Source organism: Alosa pseudoharengus, unplaced genomic scaffold (genome assembly GCF_046254945.1).
Source record: "Alosa pseudoharengus isolate Yale_2024_CS ecotype anadromous, Long Island Sound unplaced genomic scaffold, YU_APseudo_1.1 YU_APseudo_1.1_scf_7, whole genome shotgun sequence".
In the NCBI taxonomy this organism is placed as follows: domain Eukaryota; kingdom Metazoa; phylum Chordata; class Actinopteri; order Clupeiformes; family Clupeidae; genus Alosa; species Alosa pseudoharengus.
The window spans coordinates 37041267-37062788 of NW_027468859.1; the positions used below are offsets into that span (position 1 = coordinate 37041267).

The window sequence follows — 21522 nt, forward strand, 5'->3', positions numbered from 1 at the left end:
GTCCTCAGTTCCTAAACATTTACAGAATGTTGTTAAATGAAGGAGTGAAGCAGCACAGTGGTAAACAATCGCTGTCCCAACATGTTGCTGGCATCAAATTCAAAATGAACATATATTTTCCATGAAATAGTCCAAATTTTAATTTTCAACATGTGATATGTTATCTATGTCCTTTTTGCTGCTAAATTGTGTTTTCTGTTATTAATTTTTTATTTGCGTTTTATCCCAACTTTTTCTGATTTGGGGTTGTAGATATATTTGAACATTATTGTGGCATGGGAAAGCTCTGAGTGTGAAAGTTGTTCTGGATGCCAAAAAGGAAGCAACTCACCCACAGCAGCAACCTGCATTAAAAGGAAACATGCTCATTTAGTTTATTCTGATTAGTTATGGTGCAGTGGTTCTCAAACTTTTTCTGTCATTCCCCACTTTGGAGGTGGGGAATATTCAAGCCCCACCTGACCTCATCAACTCTGCAAAATGCTAATGTTAAAATATTTTTTTATTTTTTGCATTTTGGTTCCACGTTGCATTTCCTGTCTCAGTCCGCCGGATTAGATGCTATTTTTATTAATTCATATGTCAGTCTGTTTATGACTCCTATGTGTGTGTGGCTATTTTGTGTTGAATCTATGATCTCAAAAAAGAAAGGCATTATTATAGATCCTCCTGTATATCGGGCCCCATCTGACATGTCTCTATTCCCCACTAGTAGGGCCCACCCCACACTTTGAGAACCACTGTATTAATGAATAACCGCATGCTTCATGCTTCATATTGTAGATAGCTGTGTCAGATTTGGTTTGAAGCCAGTTGAGTTCACAGAATTTTTGTGCCTGAATTTAACTCAATGCAGATCTGACAAAAGGCAAGTTTCTGATTATTAGTCATAATTATGTTAACACATGGTCATCACATGCTCAAACATTAGCCTACAACAAAATGGACGAGAAAAAGCAGCTGATCAGCTACAGCATTAAGAGTACTAGTTCAGTACGAATTTATTTTAACAAAAGATTTTGTTCCGCAACAATGTAAGGTTCTAAAATTCCATGTGGAAGGTGGAATTCAATGAACCCAGAGCCTCTCTCTCTAGGGCTCTGAATGAACCCAAATATTCTTTAGAACGTTCAATTTCTAACCAATTTTCTAACCAATTGTTATCTTATGTTGAGATACATTTCTTTAGTTGGTATTGTTTTAGTATATTTCTCGTTAATTTTAAGTTTACTAGATGTATCGCATAGCAGTTCAAAACATGACTGCCACTTAGTCCTTTACATCCTCTTGAAAATAAATCACGCTTGTCAATTTGTCTCCATCTCTCCTACTCCATCCCCTACTTTTCCTTGTATGTGCGTGCCTGTTTGTGTGTGTGTGTGTGTGCGTGCGTCCGTGCGTGCGTGTGAGTGAGTGAGAGAGTGTGTGTTGGTGCAAATCACAAATGAGTGGTTACGGGCTAGTCTAGTGGGGCTACATGCCCACCAATTTTCATGTGCCCCAGTGTTTCTGTGTCCCGAGAATCTTTGTCCAAAAATTCAGGAAGTTGAAAAGAAACTTTGACAATCCCTATATGACTGCTACGCTAGCGTATAATAAGAATTTGACTTATGTCCCCTGCAGAATGCCAGCCTGTGGGCTCTGATGGAGCAAGATGCAAGCTCTCCAATAAAGTTAGCTGCATTGGTATGCGCTTCACTGCCTTTCAGTAAAAAGTAGTGAGCGCCCCACTCAAAATATGATGCATTTAAAGCACAACTAGTCTGCCAGCCTGCCCAGTTACAGCAAACCCTTGCTGCCCACCATCTACTGTATGTTTGACCCAGAATTTCAGACATGGTCTAAGAGGGGTTTGGCTTGTGTTAAGGATACTTTTGTAAATGTATTACCTTCCAGCAAATAACTCAATTCCACAGTCACATTTCTTTAGGAATTTACAGGTTAGGGACTATGTTAAAAAAAGAAAAAAACTTTTCTTCATTCCAAGCTTTGCCAGATCATGATTTGATTGATGAGTGCCTTGGTTATAATCTGGGAGAGGGTTAGTTTCTTGATTATATCCTACAATACAAGTAATAAACACACCCTCCCTCAACCATGTTAAGGAGTAGTGGCAAGAAGAAATATAGCCGCAAGCGGCAATGACGGGCCCGAGCACCTCCGGTCCGCAACCCGTGACATTTCGGAACCCAAGAAAGCACCGACGTGGTGCGTTTGTGAACTGTGCATATTTGATGTGTGTGCTATTCGTTTTTGCATGTTATTTTCTAGCACATTTACTTGCTTGGCCAGGTGGGGGCGCAATGCAAGGCAGGCCCATTGGGCGTCATCATAATCATAATATATATTAACCTGAGATATTTCAGACCATTCATTTTAAGCAAAGAACATTTCTGATACACTTCCTGGTTGGCCAGATGGTGGCGCTATGTTAGGCATGTAAATTACATATGTGAATATCATCACAATAATATTTTGTGATGTTTCAGATCAATCAGTTAAGGTATTGCCCATTTCTGGCACATTTCCTGCTTGGCCAGGTGGTGGCGCCAGCAAAGCAGGCCGATTGGGTGTCTAGATATTATCATAATCATAATATCTATTAACCTAGGAAGTTTCAGGGTGTTCATTCAGATTACTTTCTGCTACGTTACATTTTACTGTGACGGCATTCAGTAGGTGGCGCTACACTACAATTACATAGACTATGAATTACATTGGCCAGGTGGTGGCGCTATGCCAGGCAGGCCCATTGGGTGTCTGGATATCATCATAATCAGGGTGCGATTTGTGTAAAAACCAGAGGGGGGGATGATTTTAAATAAGTTTTACGAACCAGAACATAAAGACCATGAAGCTTCTATTTCTTGCAGCTGTTAAAACACCCACTAGATAGTTTAAATACCCACCAACATTCGTTTTTGCAGTACAGATTATTTCTAAAAGTTATTTGTCTACTACTGGCTGATTTATCAAACGAGTGCTTTATCGTTCGTCCTCCGCAAACTACAAGTGTTTCGGTAGAGAGCCATTGAATAAGCGATGCCAAGCAATTTCTGTAACACTTTTTGTGACATTCAGCAAATATCTCATCATTTAATGTAAGTTCCTTCGGACAATAGGCCTACGTTCTACTCTACGTGCAGTTGTCCTCCATCTCAGTTGCATCAGTTTTCTAATTTTGAAGGTTCTAAAACATTATTATGCTTCACTGAATCCTTCTCGTTTTCTTTCATTTGTCCAGCTAACTTTTCCATTGAACCTAGCCATTTATGATGGATTACACACTCGACATTCTGAAATGTCCTGCACGATCAAGGCCAAATTAAGTTATCACGCAGCCACTGTGTCAGCAGCATCAGTGCTGACGGTGACGGTGCGTTTCTGATGTCAGATTATTATGTAGGCTAGCCTACTAGACTGTTCTCACGTTGCAGCGCTTTACTTATATGAAGTAGCATTAATCAATATGAGGGGCAGAGGGGGATAAATGTTGTCCCCCCCGACGATAAAAATAATTTAGCAGAGGTAGGGATAGGAAAACCAGAGGGGGGGAAATCCTCACCATTCCCCCCTACAAATCGCACCCTGATCATAATCATAATATCTATTAACCTGAGATGCGTGTGCTATTTGTTGTTGCATGTTATTTTCTGGCACATTTTCTTGCTTGGCCAGGTGGGGCCGCTATGCCAGGCAGGCCCATTGGGTGGCTGGATGTCATCATAATCATAATATTATTAACCTGAGAAGTTCCAGACCATTCATTCAAAGCATAGAACAATTCTGACACACTTCCTGCTCATCCAGATGGTGGCGCTATGCTAGGCATGGGAATTACACATGTTAATATCATCAGAATATTGATATCCAATATTTTATAAAGTTTGAGATCAAACAGTTTAGGCATTGCCCATTTCTGGCCCATTTCTCGCTTAGCCAGGTGGTGGCGCTATGCCAGGCAGGCCCATTAGGTGTCTGGATATCATCATAATCATAATATCTATTAACCTGTTAAGTTTCAGACCATTCATTCAAAGTATAGAACATTTCTGGCACATTTCATGCATGGCCAGATGGTGGCGCTATGCTAGGCATCTGAATTACACATGTGAATATCATCACAATAATGATTTCCAATATTTTATACCTACCAAGCTTCATATCAATAAGTTGAGGCATTAACAATTTCTGGCACATGTCCTACTTGGCCAGGTGGTGGCACTATGCCAGGCAGGCCCTTTGGGTGTCTGGATATCATCATAATCATAATATCTACTGACCTGTTAAGTTTCACACCATTCATTCAAAGCATAGAACATTTCTGGCACATTTCATGCTTGGCCAGATGGTGGTGCTATGCTAGCCATCTGATATGTGCACATCATCACAATAATGATTTCCAATATTGTATACCTACTAGGTTTCAAATAAATCAGTTAAGGCATTGCCCATTCTGACACATTTCCTGTTTGGCCAGGTGGTGGCGCTATGCCAGGCAGGCCAATAGGGGTTCTGATTATTCTCATAATAATAATATCTATGAACCTGAGACGTTTCAGACTGTTCATTCAATGCACTTTGACTTTATGACACATTTCCTGTTTATGTGCAAGATATTATAATCATAACATATTACAACATATCAAAAATCCCTTCGCAATTTAACATCACCGTCATCTTGCTATCATATTTGCCTAATTTCACATGAATCTGACAAACTGTCTAGGAGGAGTATGTTAAAATTGATCATGTGACAGATATGCCAAATATGCATTATGGGCATGCGAATATCATCACTACCATGGTATTCAAAGACCTGTGAAACTTAAAACATTTCAAGCCATGCATTGTGAATTAAGACACATTTATTGTTTATGTGGAAGGGTATTAAAATTCATAGTTTCGCCATTTCGTTAAATTACAACATATCAAAAAAAGCTTCACAATTTAGAATCAGAAGCATATTGGCATAATGTATACCAACTTTCACATGAATCGGATCAATCGTCTAGAAGGAGTATGTTAAAATTGATCATGTCTACAATGCACAAAATCTCAATTACCTCACTTCCTGTGGGCGTGGCTAATGGCATGTTAATACAAAAGTTGATTGTTTTTGGGAGTTACATACAACCACCAAATTTGGTGTGTGTATGTAAAACTATATGCCACCACAAGTCACAGTGACATAAGGGGGCACTATGGAGTTCCTGGGCAACGCCCGGTGCCAAGCTTTTATCCCTGTCTATTCACTGTATCACTTGATGTGTGTGCCAAATTTCATGCGTTTTCACCCATGGGAAGCACCTCTTTTGGCATCATGATTCATCACATATTTCATCACATATTAGTCTGCACAAAATCCCAAATACCTCACTTCCTGTTGGGCGTGGCTAATGCATTGTACATACGAAAGTCGTTCATCAGTCGGGGAGATACAGACACCTACCAAATTTGGTGTGTGTAGCTGAAAATATATGCCCACCACGGGATCAGTCATCTAAGGGGGCGTAAGGGGGCGCTAGCGAGTCTCTGGGCCATACCCAGGGCCAAGCTTTTTTACCTAGCTGCTTTGTGTGACACCTGATGTGTGTGCCAAATTTCAAGACTTTTCGGTTATGTTAACCACCTCAAAATATTTGCCAACCAGTCACCTAAGGGGGCGCTAGCGAGTCCCTGGGCCATGCCCAGGGTCAAGCTCTTGTACCTAACTGCCATGCGTGACACCTGACGTGTGTGCCAAATTTCAAGAGTTTTTGACCATGTTAACCACCTCAAAAACAGGAAAACAAAAAAGTGGAATAACAATAATAATAATAATAATAATAATAATAATAATAATAATAATAATAATAATAATAATCTTTACAAAAACAATAGGGCCTTGCGCCCTTCGGTGCTCGGGCCCTAAAAATAATAATAATAATAATAATAATAATAATAGTCCTTACAAAAACAATAGGGCCTTGCGCCCTTCGATGCTCGGGCCCTAATAATAGTGAAAAATAATAATAATCCTTACAAAAACAATAGGGCCTTGCGCCCTTCGGTGCTCGGGCCCTAATAATAATAATAATAATAATCCTTTCAAAAACAATAGGGCTTTGCACCTCTCGGTGCTCGGGCCCTAATAATCCTTACAAAAACAATAGGGCCTTGCGCCCTTCGGTGCTCGGGCCCTAATAATAATCCTTACAAAAACAATAGGGCCTTGCGCCCTTCGGTGCTCGGGCCCTCCCTTCGGTGCTCGGGCCCCTTATAATAATCCTTACAAAAACAATAGGGCCTTGCGCCCTTTGGTGTTCGGGCCCTAATAAATAATAATAATAATCCTTACAAAAACAATAGGGCCTTGCGCCCTTCGGTGCTCGGGCCTGTAGTAAGAAATTCTGTCCTTAAAGGTGTCTTCCATATAAGTGTGTGTTATATTTAACCATTTACTCTTTTGGTATGGTCTGTGCAAATGGTAAAGAAAGAGTCGCTGCTGTAAGCAGAAAGTGAAGGAGAGATTTATGAGGTAACAACTGTGGAATTCCATGTTCAAGGTGTTTGCGCAGCCATGCTGTGTGTGTGTATGCTCCATGCTGAGTGTATGGTTGCTGTGTGTGTGTGTCATACTGTATGTGTGTCCTCCAAGAAGGCTGGGTAGGCCCAGTTCGACGAGCTGGCGCCCCTAAGACCTTATTTACTGCCTTGGGGTCAACTTTGACTGGATTCCATAGGCCTTGGTTGTTATGGGATACAGCCTTAGAGATATGGTTGACTCTGTGGTAATTATGTCGTGAACAAGTTTGCGTATTATTAATGGAGATGTCATGTCTTGTCTGAACTGTCAGTAGGGTATAAAAAGTGTTTCCTTGTTTGTGACATCAGACTGCGTCTGTTAGCAACATGATGTAGGTCTCCGGATTCGTGAATAAAGCTCTCTGAGATTTCTGACTTCACTCCTGGCTGACTGAGACTTCTTTTCTGAAGCCATCCCTAGACAAAATTCTTCGAGAGTAACTTGATCACGTGTGGCGTAACTTCCCGATTAACCCGTACTACGAAAGGTGGATATGTTTTAACCGAGGTATGCTGCCATGGCAATTTACGCTGCATCTCAAACCTGCTCCGAGCAGGTTATGTTCTTGGTTAACCCGAATGTTCCGTTAACCACACCCTTTATAAGTACCACCCCTCCACTAACAATTCGAGACAATGTCGGCGTACTTGGATGATCCATACGACATTGGAGCGCAAATCGTGAGGGGCTCTCTTCGCAGGGCGAGGGGTTTTAGAGACCGCCATATATAGTCTATATATATATATATATCCGGGGATGATATTCTCTATGAAGATATAGATTGTCAGCCGAAGGAATTCGTTATCTTTGTCAGAGGATCTAGGCAGAAGTCTCTAATGTCACCCGTCATAGCAATGGCCTTACGTGGACATTCATGTATTCCATCTAATCGGTGATGCTGAACATCTGAGCAAGAATACTGTATGTCCTAGCCTACAGTATGTTGAACATCTGAGCAAGAATAGCCTAAAATAAATCGGACATAGCCTACAGTAGGCCTAATAAATTAAAATCACCATTTTAACAAACTTGTTGAATTGAATGTCATATTACTGTACCCTGCACATAAAGGCTACACATTTCCACAGCACCAGAATCCGACCGAATGCCTCCCTCAACCCCTTCCATAATCGGCCTTCCACTATTATTTGCGATGGCCAACTCCTCTGCTACTGTAACTCTGCTACTCTGGTGCCTTACAGTAGTGTTCAAAGACACCTTTTTCTTGTTAGCTGTAAAACAGAGGCCAAGTGAAGGCTATAAGCATACTAGGCCTACGTGTTTTCATAAGAAATATTGATGCAAGCTATGACTATATAAACCACTATTCTGAATAATGTGTTTGTGTTTCATTTTCACCTGCTGCCATGTGCGTTTGGCAATGGTGTTGCATCTGAAATGTTCACAGGATTACATACACTAAATCAGTCAATGGGGCTACTGTAACGCCGGTTCAGCCTGCGCAGCCCTCTCTGTTCCGTCGGCTGCGTCGACCACGCCCACTCCAGTCCTGCTCCGCTTCGCCGGAGTTCTAACCACCTGCAGTCGATCAACTAATTAGCCACTGGCTTTAAAATGACTCTGTCTCCCTTGCCTCAGCGTGAGGTATTGTTTCTCTTGTAACTTACTAAGCCGTGTGATATTAGCAGTATTGCGAGATTTATGACTTTATTGTTCTTTGACCTTGTTCCGTACCCCGACAACGATTCTTGGACCTGCGATTTTGGATTATTTGCCTTACCTGTGAAACCGTGTATGACCTGGACTGTACCTTCTGACCCCGACTCTTGGACTTGTGTAATTTGGATTGTTCGCCCTTTACCTGTGAAACTGTGTATGACCTGGATTGTGTTACTGGATTTTGCCACTGGATTTGCCCTTTGCCTATAAAAAGTATTCTCCGCATCTGAGTCTCCCTCGTATTCATCACAGAATACCTCACCGCATGACCGACTCAGCGGAGGCCCAAGTCTCTTCGAATCTACAAGACGATACCATCCAAGAGCTTGTGAATATGATGCGTGGAGGCCTACAGCCAACCAACCCTCCGGGTCCTTCCCGGACACCCAGCGTACCATCTCTCCCTGCGACGATTGCTCTCCCTGAGAGGTATGACGGTAACCCCGACAAATGTAAGGGATTTCTTATGCAGTGTTCACTGTTCTTGACCCATCATCAGGATAAATATCCTACTGAAGAGGCCAAAATACATTTCGTTATTTCCTTGTTATCTGGCCGGGCATTAGAATGGGCCACTGCATTATGGCACCAGCCTAGCCCTATCTTAAACTCAGAACCCCAGTTTCACGCACAGTTCAAAGAAGTTTTTGACCACCCTGCCTATGGGAGAGATGTGGGAAATTTGCTGTGTGAGATTCGCCAGGGGAGACGTTCGGCAGCGGACTACGCTTTGCAATTCCGTACCCTTGCGGTAGGGAGTGGATGGAATGATTCTGCACTCCTGACCCTTTATCGTAGGGGTTTAAACCGTGACCTCCAGGCGGAGCTGGCTTGTAGAGCTGATGTACGAAGTTTGGATCATTATATACGAATGTCAATATCCGTTGATAACCTGTTGCGAGAACGAAGCCCGCGGGAACTGCCCCCTCGGAGAACGCCCGCCTATCCTGTTTCAGAGCCTGATCAGTCCTCAGAACCAGAACCGATGCAACATGTTTCTTTCCATGTTTCTCTGCTTAAGCCTGTCTGTTACAGCCCGATGTACCCGCCCACCACTGCGCAGAGTTGCCCCGCGCCCCTAGATGTGGGTGGTGAACCGGCCTACTCCGTTCGTGCCCTCCTCGACTCCAGGAGACGTGGGGGTCGTCTGCAGTATCTGGTGGATTGGGAGGGGTGCGGCCCGGAGGAGCAGTCCTGGGCCGACACTCGGGATATCCTGGACCCGAACATGATGGCAGCATTCCACCGGAGCCGTCCGGACCGCCCTGCACCTCGTCGCCGGGGACGGCCGTCGACTTCGAGAACCAGAACCGATGCAGCTCGGTCGCGTTCCTCTGACCCGAGAGGAGAAGCAGAGGAGGCTCCGGCTCCTCTGTCTCTACTGTGGAGATCCGGGACACCTCAGACTCCAGTGCCCCGTCCGACCCGTGCAGGATGTAGTCAGAGAGAGAGGAGCTGAGGTGAGACTTACGGTGTTATACAATGTATCCCACAAACAGCTCACAGTCCCTGTAAAGTTGGAAACTAATGGCACCATTATGTCTCTTTCAGCCCTGATTGATTCTGGAGCTGCAGGAAATTTTATTGATGCTCAACTGGCAACTGAGATGGGGGTCACGCTACAAAAAATTACTCCTCCTCTCACTGTTCATACCTTAGATGGTAGGCCTATGGGCAGTGGTCTGGTGACCCACCAGACTGAGTTTATATCATTAGATGTAGGAGCGCTGCACCGTGAGAGACTGCAACTCCTAGTTATTAATTCCCCTCGTGATCCCCTTGTTCTGGGCTACCCTTGGCTGCAGCAGCATGACCCAGTCATTTCATGGAGAGAGGGAGACATTGTCTCCTGGAACACTCAATGTTTCCAATCCTGTCTATCTATTCCCTGCCGATCCACCTCAATCGAGAGTCCCCATGTCCCCGAGGCGAGTATACCTCCTGCCTATCACGACTTTTCTGACGTCTTCTCTAAGTCTAAAGCTACCAACCTTCCTCCACATCGTCAATGGGACTGTGCTATAAATTTGTTGTCTGGTGCGCCTCTGCCTAAGGGCCGTGTGTACCCGTTATCTATTCCCGAGACGGAGGCAATGGAGAGTTACATCGACGAAGCGCTGAATCAGGGATTTGTTCGTCCGTCTACTTCACTCGCTGCTTCAGGGTTCTTTTTTGTGAAGAAGAGGGACGGAGGTCTGAGACCTTGCATAGACTATCGCAGTTTGAATACAAGCACAGTCAAGTTCAGTTATCCGCTCCCTTTGATCCCCGCTGCGCTGGAGCAGATGCGCGAAGCTATCATGTATACGAAACTTGATCTCCGCAGCGCCTATAACCTGGTTAGAATTAGGGAGGGCGACGAGTGGAAGACTGCGTTTGTCACCACTAGAGGACATTACGAATACCTCGTTATGCCATATGGATTAACTAACGCCCCCTCCGTTTTTCAGTCCTTTATGAATGAGATTTTCCGAGACATGATTAACAAATTTTTAATTGTTTTTATTGACGATCTTCTGATATACTCTTCAGATCCAGTCCAGCATGTGGCCCATGTCCGCCAGGTGTTGCAACGTCTCCGGGAGCACCAGCTGTTTGTCAAAGCAGAGAAGTGCGAGTTCAGCCGGCCAACGATTTCATTCCTGGGATATGTTCTGGGACCAGAGGGAGTTTGCATGGATGACCACAAGGTGAAGGCAGTTCTGGAATGGCCGGTCTTACACACTGTGAAGGAGCTACAGCGGTTCCTGGGATTTGCGAACTTCTACAGACGCTTCATTCGCAATTTCAGTGCAGTAGCGGCACCCCTCACCGCCTTGATTCGAAAGGGCCAGAAGCTTCTTAAGTGGAATGACCAGGCGCAAGAGGCTTTTGACAAGCTGAAGAAGCTTTTCTGCTCCGCTCCTGTCCTGAAGCAACCCGACCCCGCACTGCCTTTCGTGGTGGAGGTGGATGCATCCGACATGGGTGTTGGCGCGATTCTTTCCCAGAGGCATGGAGACCCGGCTAAGATGTATCCCTGCGCGTATTATTCCTACAAACTCTCACCAGCCGAACGAAATTACGATGTGGGTAACAGAGAACTCCTTGCAGTAAAGCTGGCCTTGGAAGAATGGAGGCACTGGTTAGAGGGAGCGAGGCACCCGTTCGTGGTACTCACGGACCATCGCAACCTGGAGTACATCAAAGGCGCCAGGAGAATGAACGCACGACAAGCCAGGTGGGCCTTATACTTCACTCGTTTTAATTTTGTTGTTACATATCGTCCTGGGTCTAAGAATTGCAAAGCTGATGCTCTGTCTCGAAGATTTTGTTCTCAGGACGCCCCCCCGGTCGACGAGCCTATCCTGAATCCGGCCTGCATAGTAGCCCCTGTCCGCTGGGAGATCGAGAACGCTATCTTGGAGGCGCTGCGTGAGGAGGGTGCTCCACCCGAAACACCTGCACAAAGGATGTATGTACCGACATCAGTGCGCTCACAGCTTATGCAATGGGTCCACACGTCCCTCAGCTCTGGACACCCAGGTATTACTCGTACTACCGAACTTCTGACGCGGAAATTCTGGTGGCCATCCCTGACCGACGATGTTAGAGATTATGTGCTGAGCTGTCCGGTATGCGCACAGTCGAAGACCCCACGAGGTCTGCCCTCTGGAGAGTTGCAACCGCTACCGGTGCCGGACCGTCCCTGGTCGCACCTCAGTATTGATTTTATCACTGATCTACCAATGTCTAATGGGTTCAACACAATTTTGGTGGTGGTGGATCGATCGTTTTTCTAAGATGTGCCGTTTGATTCCCTTTTCTGGTCTCCCCAGTGCTATGGAAATGGCAGAGGCCTTATTCAAGGAGGTGTTTCGGTTCTATGGAATCCCCGAAGACATTGTGTCAGACCGCGGCCCACAGTTTATATCTCGGGTCTGGAAGGCGTTTTGTCAGCGGCTGCAAGTGACTGTCAGTCTCTCGTCGGGTTATCACCCGCAGTCGAACGGACAGACGGAGAGGCTTAATCAGGAGATTGGGCGCTATCTGAGGCAGTACTGCAGCCATAACCAGACAGACTGGAGCCGTTATCTGGGCTGGGCGGAATATGCGCAGAATTCCTTGTTTCACTCGTCACTGAAATTAACGCCCTTTCAATGTGTTTTAGGGTATCAGCCGCCCTTGTTCCCTTGGGAATTGTCTTCCTCAGATGTGCCTGCGGTGGATGACTGGTTCAGAAGGAGTGGGGAGGTGTGGCGGACGGCGCACGTACAGCTTCAGCGAGCGGTGCGCACTCAGAAGCGCTTCGCTGACCGGCGCCGCCGTTCTAACGCAGACTTCAAACCTGGACAGCGAGTGTGGCTGTCCACGCGGGACATCAGGCAGAGACTGCCGTGTACTAAGCTAAGTCCTCGTTATATTGGGCCTTTCAGGATTTTGAAGAAGATTAACCCTGTTGCTTATCGACTCCTGCTCCCACCCAGATTTCGGATATCGCCCACTTTCCATGTTTCTCTGCTTAAGCCTGTCTGTTACAGCCCGATGTACCCGCCCACCACTGCGCAGAGTTGCCCCGCGCCCCTAGATGTGGGTGGTGAACCGGCCTACTCCGTTCGTGCCCTCCTCGACTCCAGGAGACGTGGGGGTCGTCTGCAGTATCTGGTGGATTGGGAGGGGTGCGGCCCAGAGGAGCAGTCCTGGGCCGACACTCGGGATATTCTGGACCCGAACATGATGGCAGCATTCCACCGGAGCCGTCCGGACCGCCCTGCACCTCGTCGTCGGGGACGGCCATCGACTTCGAGGTCGTCGGGAGCCTCCCGTGAAGGGGGGGGTACTGTAACGCCGGTTCAGCCTGCGCAGCCCTCTCTGTCCCGTCGGCTGCGTCGACCACGCCCACTCCAGTCCTGCTCCGCTTCGCCGGAGTTCTAACCACCTGCAGTCGATCAACTAATTAGCCACTGGCTTTAAAATGACTCTGTCTCCCTTGCCTCAGCGTGAGGTATTGTTTCTCTTGTAACTTACTAAGCCGTGTGATATTAGCAGTATTGCGAGATTTATGACTTTATTGTTCTTTGACCTTGTTCCGTACCCCGACAACGATTCTTGGACCTGCGATTTTGGATTATTTGCCTTACCTGTGAAACCGTGTATGACCTGGACTGTACCTTCTGACCCCGACTCTTGGACTTGTGTAATTTGGATTGTTCGCCCTTTACCTGTGAAACTGTGTATGACCTGGATTGTGTTACTGGATTTTGCCACTGGATTTGCCCTTTGCCTATAAAAAGTATTCTCCGCATCTGAGTCTCCCTCGTATTCATCACAGCTACTTAAACATTCAATTATCCTATTACTGTAATCTATATGCCCACTTCTAAATTGTGTTGCATCTGTAGGCATTTCTATGAACTCAAAATAGGCAATTTAATTATTTCAACTCATTTCATACATTCCGCAAGCTATTAATCCTCCGTAACACATATTTGAAGAACATGTGGAAATAAAACTTTACTTTTAGGCATTTAGGCTACCCGATCTGCAATACGTTGCCAACAGCCTTGCCTTGCTTTGTTCACTGCCGACGTATTTGTCGTAGAGTAGGTTTTAATTCCTCATAACTTGTCATAATAATTGTGCATTCCTCATCCGTAAAATAAGGTGATCGCGTCATCACTGAAAATGGTGACTTGCGCTGCAGCCCGCCCCTTTTATGTGAACGCGCACAAACTCCAATTAGGTTAACCCCGGCTCAACAAATCAACTTCATAATCAGCATCGTAGTACCGATTAACACCACTTAAGATAACCAGGTTTTGTCAAGCCCGGTTTAACAAAGTAACCCTGGGTTACTGGGTAGGTTAAGCTCCCTTCGTAGTACAGGCCCCAGGTCTCGGTGCCAACCAACTACTATAGTCATTATTAAGTAAATAAAAAAAAAAGATAAAACTTTTCCTCATGAGCCCTATCCGTCTAAAAGCAGTCCTATCCTTTTAAAAACAGTCCTATCCTTCTAAAATCAGTCCTATCCTTCTAAAAACATAGGATACACTCCTCCTCCATATGTATCAGACATGGAGTACTGCAGTTTACGATCTGCCATAGACTCCACCTATTAAGGGCAACACTTGCTAAGATATATCCTGTTTCCGATCCAACATGCCTTAGGTGCCATCAGGAGCCAGGAACACTATCATATGTTCTGGTCTTGCCCTGTCCATCAGGAGCCAGGAACACTATCATATGTTCTGGTCTTGCCCCATCCATTTTGGTCTGCATTTTTTAATACATACACACAGGTGTTCAATAAAGACGGGAACCCCGATCCTACGATTGGTATTTTTTGGGATAGCACCTTTAGGCTCTGAACTCACAACTGCTCAATCGGAAGTTGCCTTCTCATCTCTGCTGGCTAGATGACGCATCTTATTGCACTGGAAATCAGCTAACCCATTTGGACGCTGGGTGACTGACGTTATGGCACATCAGCAATTAGAAAGAATGAGATGCTCCCTTGGTGGATCAGATAAGACATTTTAAAAAAGCGTGGCAGCCCTTTGTAGAACATATAGAAAATAATTTCAGACTATCTCATATACCCCACTACGCAGCACGCTCAATAAACAGAGTAACATGTTCAGTGGCTTGAGGAGGTGGAGGTTGAGGAGGTCCCATCTAACTTTTCAATGCCACACAAAAAGGGAGGGGATAAATGGACTTTTCATCATGAGCCTGTCTCTCTCAGCCCCTACAATCATATCACTTTGTCTGCTGTCTACCTGTTTTAAAGGCTACAGTATATTAGCTCTTCTACACAATCTAGACTGTGGTCATAATATCTCACCTTATCACTTAATCACTGTTACAGTAGCACTTTTAACTTTAACTCGATGAGAGGTGGAAAATGAGTGTAATTCCCCAAATGGTGGAATATCCCTTTAAGCAATTATATTATGTTTACTTTCTTGTCATTTAATAGTCATAGTTAATATTTAATAACAAGCTTAAGTTAAAGTAATAAACTTAAAGTTATTGCACTGTTCAATCACTGCACTGCTTACTTTTGCCCCACCACCATTGCACACACTCTACCATAGCACCTTTATCATGGTCAATGCATCACATGCATACCAGACCTTTGTAATCACTTCACAAGCTTTCATTTTTCTCTGTGAGTGATTTTTATGTATGTGAGATATATGTGTGTATGTTTGTTTGCTCTGTTATGGTTGTTATGGTTGTATAAGCTACTGGATGCCTACAATTTCCCTCTGGATGAATAAAGTATCTTATCTATCTCTGTAATAATTATTAAATCAGGTCAAATGCTTTTACGAGAAAGTGCTAGATAAGTGTCTAAATACTAAAAACAACACAAACTAGCTCTATATCTCATATAAGATTAATAACACTTGGTTAGACAAGCAGTTTTTGCAGTATACATAAAACAATAAATATTTAAGTTGTAATGTATACAAGTACAACACTATATATGTATAAACAGAGGTTTAAATAAAGTGACTAATGTTGCCTCTTACCACTGCATACATGACGAGCAGACAGGACATCAAGGAGCAGCCGGAGGCCTCTGAGGTCCTGCAGGAGAGAGCAGGTTAACACTCGCTGGACAGATGGTCTGACAAATGACATGGTCCCTCATATCCACCACAGCACACCACAGATCTGCCAGTCGGTGACGGAGGCAGCCAAGCATCATGCCTTTCTTCGATATGTGGTCTTTTGCATATATTACACGTATACATAGCCATACTATACTGCTTTTTATACTGTTCTTACTGCACATACACTTATTTTTACTACTTCTATAATGTTACTTCACTGCACATATCTGCGGTTCATACTGAATATCTACATTTGTTCTGTTTTTTTTAAAATAATATCACTGTTAATACACTAAACATATCTATATTATTTTTACATAATGTTACTGCTACTACACTGCACATGATGTAGCTTCTGTTCATACACTGCTCTTACTGCATATCCATATCTATTCTGCTCCTATTGTATTAGGCTACTGCTAATACACTGCACATGTTTATATTTATATTTAACTTATATTACTGTAAACCATACCACTTTCTTAACTGTATACCACTGGTTACACTGCACTATATGTCTTATACTGTTTATACTGCACCACCTGTCTATACTGTGTATGTCACATTGCACTTGCTTTTTTGCACTTTATTTAGATGCAAACTGCATTTCGTTGTCTCTGTACTTGTACTCTGTACAATCAAAATAAAGTTTAATCTAGTCTAATCTTTGGGCCCCCACAGTCGACTTCAAGGCATCACAGCCTGGAAGGCACTAGGATTAGGCAAGGGTTAAGGTTAAGGTTAAGGTTAGGATTAGGTGCCTTTAAGTCGACAGTGGCAGCGCTGCCTTGTAGTCGACAGTGAGGGCCCAAGCCTTTTCTTCTCTTTTAAAAACCAGAGAAGGTGACAGAAGAAGCTGATAAAATATCAGGTCAGCTTTGGGACATTGATTTTAAGCTATGTGAACAGCCTTGACGTCACTGAGAGGAGAGGATGTCTGTTTGCAAAATGATTTACTGCGCATTTTGAGCTTGCATTGCTCACATTTTGTCTCATTTTTTTCCTGCTCACATTTTTTGTTTGTTTTAATATCATTTCTGAAATTTGACACACAAACAACAAAACATGACACCAAATCTGCAGCCCTCTGCTCAATTTTCAATTTCATGAAACACAGCTGCTGTACATTGCACTCATAGTTCACGTTCTAAGCCAGATCCAACAGACATGGCCAAAACATAAACATGAGATCCAAAGGAAGCCATTTTCTCTGTTGTGAAGGGGAGGCTGTTTGTCTTATCAGGCCCATAGTTGAAACCTTTCACGCAAACAGCAAAATTTGACAGCAAATCTGCAAAACTGTAAGCTGCATCTCAGCCTTTGACTCAAATGAGAAATAAATTCCTTGAAACAGCTAGGCTATACTATACATTGCAATGCTACAGACATGGCCAAGAAGAGATTTACATTGATCACAGAACACAACAACTTATTTAGATACTTCATGCTTATCCTAATGCATCAATGTTAGAATTATGTCACTTACCGTCACTGCATGTTGATGAAGTCCTGAAGACAGGACTTCAAAATCGTTCCAGAATGCAAGCTTAAATTTTTTTTAATTGAGATTGCAATTTTTTTCTCTGATTACTTCAACACTATCACCCTCTTTTCTTTCCTTTTGTTCAACAGGTGCATTTTCCAAAAGTTGCATTAATCCAGAATAATAAAGATGGTCACACTTAAATCACTCTTATTGTATTATGAAATTATTTCTCAGTAGCAGCAGGGGGTTACAATTTGGTCATTAGGCATTTTTCATGTTTGTAACCCCTGTTGTTACTGAAAGAATATCAAAAGACAATTATTTTCATTTTTGAATACAACTATATTTATTATTGAAGCACTATTTCTGAAATCTTTAACACCTGTAGCCAAAGCATTTTCTAAGTGGCGCCAGACTAAAGTTAAATTCTTTTTTTTTTTTTTTTTTTTTAAATATATTTTTTGGGCTTTTTATGCCTTTAATGATAGAACAGTGGAGAGTGACAGGAAGCGAATGGGAGAGAGAGCAGGGGTGGAATCCGGAAAGGACCACGGGGCAGGAATCGAACCCGGGTCGCCGGCGCACGGTGCAGGTGCCCCAGCCAGTTGTGCCACAGCTGGGGCCTAAAGTTAAATTCTTATGACAAGCGTTATGTAAACCTGTCAGCACAACATACTGCTTTACAATCTATGCTAAAGCTGGTTAAAACAGCTGGTTCTAGCCAAATGGTTAACACTTATATAATGTCTATAACATGACGTCACCTGTTATGTGGATGAAGTCTTTACAGTGTCAAGTCTTCTTTTTGATCAATCTTTGTTCTTCTTCTCATCTTCATTCTTTTTCATTTTAATTAACTACACTCTTGTTGTTTGAGGAGTGTTTTGACATGTTGAGAACCCCCTGTCCTGCTTTGCAGGTTTGGTGTATGGTTTTGTGCTATGTGTGTAGAGTTTTGCAAAAAGTAGCCAATAATTTAAAAAATAGTAATCCTGAAAATGTAAATGCCACTTACCCCATTATCTGTCTTTTCATTGAGTATGTCCAGACAAGTCCTATTTAAGCATTGAGATGCTGGTTATTTTCAGGGGGTGAACAATATGCTTCTAGAGGAGAACTAAGGAAAGGTGTTTCAGACAGCTTGTCCTGAGAAGAAACGCTCGGTGGGGTTTGCATGGAGCCAGTCTCCATGCAAGTTTGTGCAGCTTCTTTGGCCAGTGACTTTCCATTTACTTTCCATCACATTTGGATAAACAAATATGCCTGCCAGCATCCTTCAGCCACAGCCTTTGTTATGTATTATTAGAGGTCTAAAGGTGAGGTACTTCAACACTATCACCCTCTTTTCTTTCCTTTTGTTCAACAGGTGCATTTTCCAAAAGTTGCATTAATCCAGAATAATAAAGATGGTCACACTTAAATCACTCTTATTGTATTATGAAATTATTTCTCAGTAGCAGCAGGGGGTTACAATTTGGTCATTAGGCATTTTTCATGTTTGTAACCCCTGTTGTTACTGAAAGAATATCAAAAGACAATTATTTTCATTTTTGAATACAACTATATTTATTATTGAAGCACTTCCATTTACTTTCCATCACATTTGGATAAACAAATATGCCTGCCAGCATCCTTCAGCCACAGCCTTTGTTATGTATTATTAGAGGTCTAAAGGTGAGGTTAGAAAAGATATCAGCCAATATATTCTGTTGGTTAACTGTTAAAGAATTAATGCAATCCATGCAGATAAAGGTTTGTGTTTATTTTATTTGGTATGCTGGATACATTTTGACAAATGAGATTAACAAACTACAACAATTACAATATGACAATGGACTATAAAAAACACACAAAGCAAAGAATGGAAATATACCAGTTGTTTGTTATGGTGACTCGAATAACCAAGTGTATATAAGTATAAGTATATATACTCTTTTGATCCCGTGAGGGAAATTTGGTCTCTGCATTTATCCCAATCCGTGAAATAGTGAAACACACAGTGAGGTGAAGCACACACTAATTCCGGTGCAGTGAGCTGCCTGCAACAAAAGCAGCGCTCGGGGAGCAGTGAAGGGTTAGGTGCCTTGCTCAAGGGCACTTCATCTGTGACCTACTGGTCAGGGTTCGAACTGGCAACCCTCTGGTTACAAGTCCGAAGCGCTAACCAGTAGGCCACGGCTGCCCCATATGGCAAATATGATATAAAACAATGATAAACAAATTATACACCAGTTTTGATACATCAGAGGTGGACAAACAAAGACCCAGTGGCCACATGCGGCTATTTAATTCGGCCTGCACCTTCATAAAATGGGCCTCCTGGCCTGCTGGTCTATATCTAAAACCCAAGGTGGCCCTTTAGCTGAAAAAAAATCACATTATGGTTTAAACTTGCCAAATAATTGTGAATGCCATCACTTGTAATGTCACAGGTCTTTCATTCTGACAATAAATTAAAGATATGTTAGCAGTAATAAATAATAAATTAAAGATTGATGTTAGCAGTAGCTATATATTGTTAGGACACCTATGATTTTGAAAAAACTTCATTTGTTTTACTGTAGTTTTTCTGCCTCATACTGTGGTCAGTCTCCCACCTCAGGCCTATGTAAATTCAGGCCAACAATGCTGATCTCAAAATGAGAGAATGATGTCAGCCATTTTGTTAAACTTGCCATCTTCATTTGCCTAAACCAAACTAGATTTAGCAGAATAGCAATTGTCAGGTATAGGAGACACCATTTTAAAGTATATTTTTACAAACAGATGCTAATGCTATTTCTTAAATAATGCCATTACATATTGTGGTTAGCAGGTACATTGATCATTCATTGAAGTGCTCCTGGCTTGTTAAATGTCAATTATGTTTGTACCTTAGTTTACAGTTCAGCTACACAAAAACAAAAGAATATTCCCTTAGGTCACATATACAGTGGTTGTGCATTAAGCCTCCTTGCGCTTCATTTTCTGCGATCATAGGACACCAAAAGGATGATACATTTGTCTCAAAAAGAGTTTTGTGGTTTGTCCCAATGACCCCTCTGGGTCTTTTAGGAACAGGAACATTCTTTTGGTTTTGGATGCTGGGTACATTGTGCAAATGAGCCTGGTCCTCACTAATAATTTGAGAGTCAAATTTGCTGGGACTGGGACTGCTTTGCATAATGTAATTCAACTTGGGCAGATATTTCAAGTGAAAAATATGAATGTATTCTTAAAAGAGGTGTGCTTTTCTCCATGATTCTTAGTGTGATTATGAAAGTACCAACATCCTTTTATCTTCCTCAACCACTTCTTCAATTAAGATCATTGGAAATCTTGATTGTTTGAAGTATAGGCATCCTGACTGTTTTTTTCCCTTTGTTCCCCCACATCAGGCCCGCAGTGTCTATGCCCAGTGGATGCCTTGTAATCTCCCTGCTGTGATTCCCTCTCCAGCAGCATCATGCTCATCACCATTCCTTGTTGTATGGCCATCTCCTGTGGTTGAACTCCCTGCACCACCTGCTATCATCCCTTTGCCCCTGTGCATGGGCGGATTATGAACTTCCAGGCCCCTGGGCCCAGATGTATTAAGGGCCCCCCACTAATTGTCGCATATGTGGAAAAAAAAAAATCAATTGTTGCATATGTATTAACTTCCCCCGAAAATGTGTAATTTGTTTGATGTGATTTCCTGTATTGCATTTTGGGGATGGCCAATACTTTAATTCAATCAGATTCATAGCCTACATCCTGATTTGTTGACATTGAGGCAATGATTCCATGCAATGGCTTGGGCTTCAGGGCCCCCTGACCCCTTGGGCCCTGGGCCTGGGCCCGGTAGGCCCGTGCAGTAATCCATCCCTTTGCCCCTGAGACGGTGGTAGGACTGAACATAGACAACACCTGAACATGCACACACACACACACACACACACACACACACACGGAGTGAAACCGAATGCGACAGAACTGAACCTGAACTGAAGCTACACACCTACAGTATGCATGACATGATATTGCTTTTCCGCACTCTCGTTATTTGGGGGTATTTACATTTTTGTTGTTTCATTTCTGAGATCTCAAGGAAATTATCTATTTGTTTTCTTATTTGTTTATTTATCTATTTGATGATTAGGCAACTTATTTGGTAACCTGTACTCCAGCTTTAAATAACTCAAGCACCAGCACTCTATATTTTA

The 21522-nt window shown here is 43.1% G+C and overlaps 1 long non-coding RNA gene across 1 annotated transcript; it reads right to left on the reverse strand.

The window, feature by feature from the left end:
* Window positions 1–203: 203 nt before the first annotated feature.
* LOC143109559 (uncharacterized) lies at window positions 204–18490 on the reverse strand. Its single transcript, XR_012983900.1, has 3 exons — window positions 18354–18490; window positions 15769–15826; window positions 204–344 (listed from the first exon to the last, which is right to left on the reverse strand). It is a non-coding gene; the product is annotated as an uncharacterized LOC143109559 (long non-coding RNA).
* Window positions 18491–21522: the final 3032 nt, after the last annotated feature.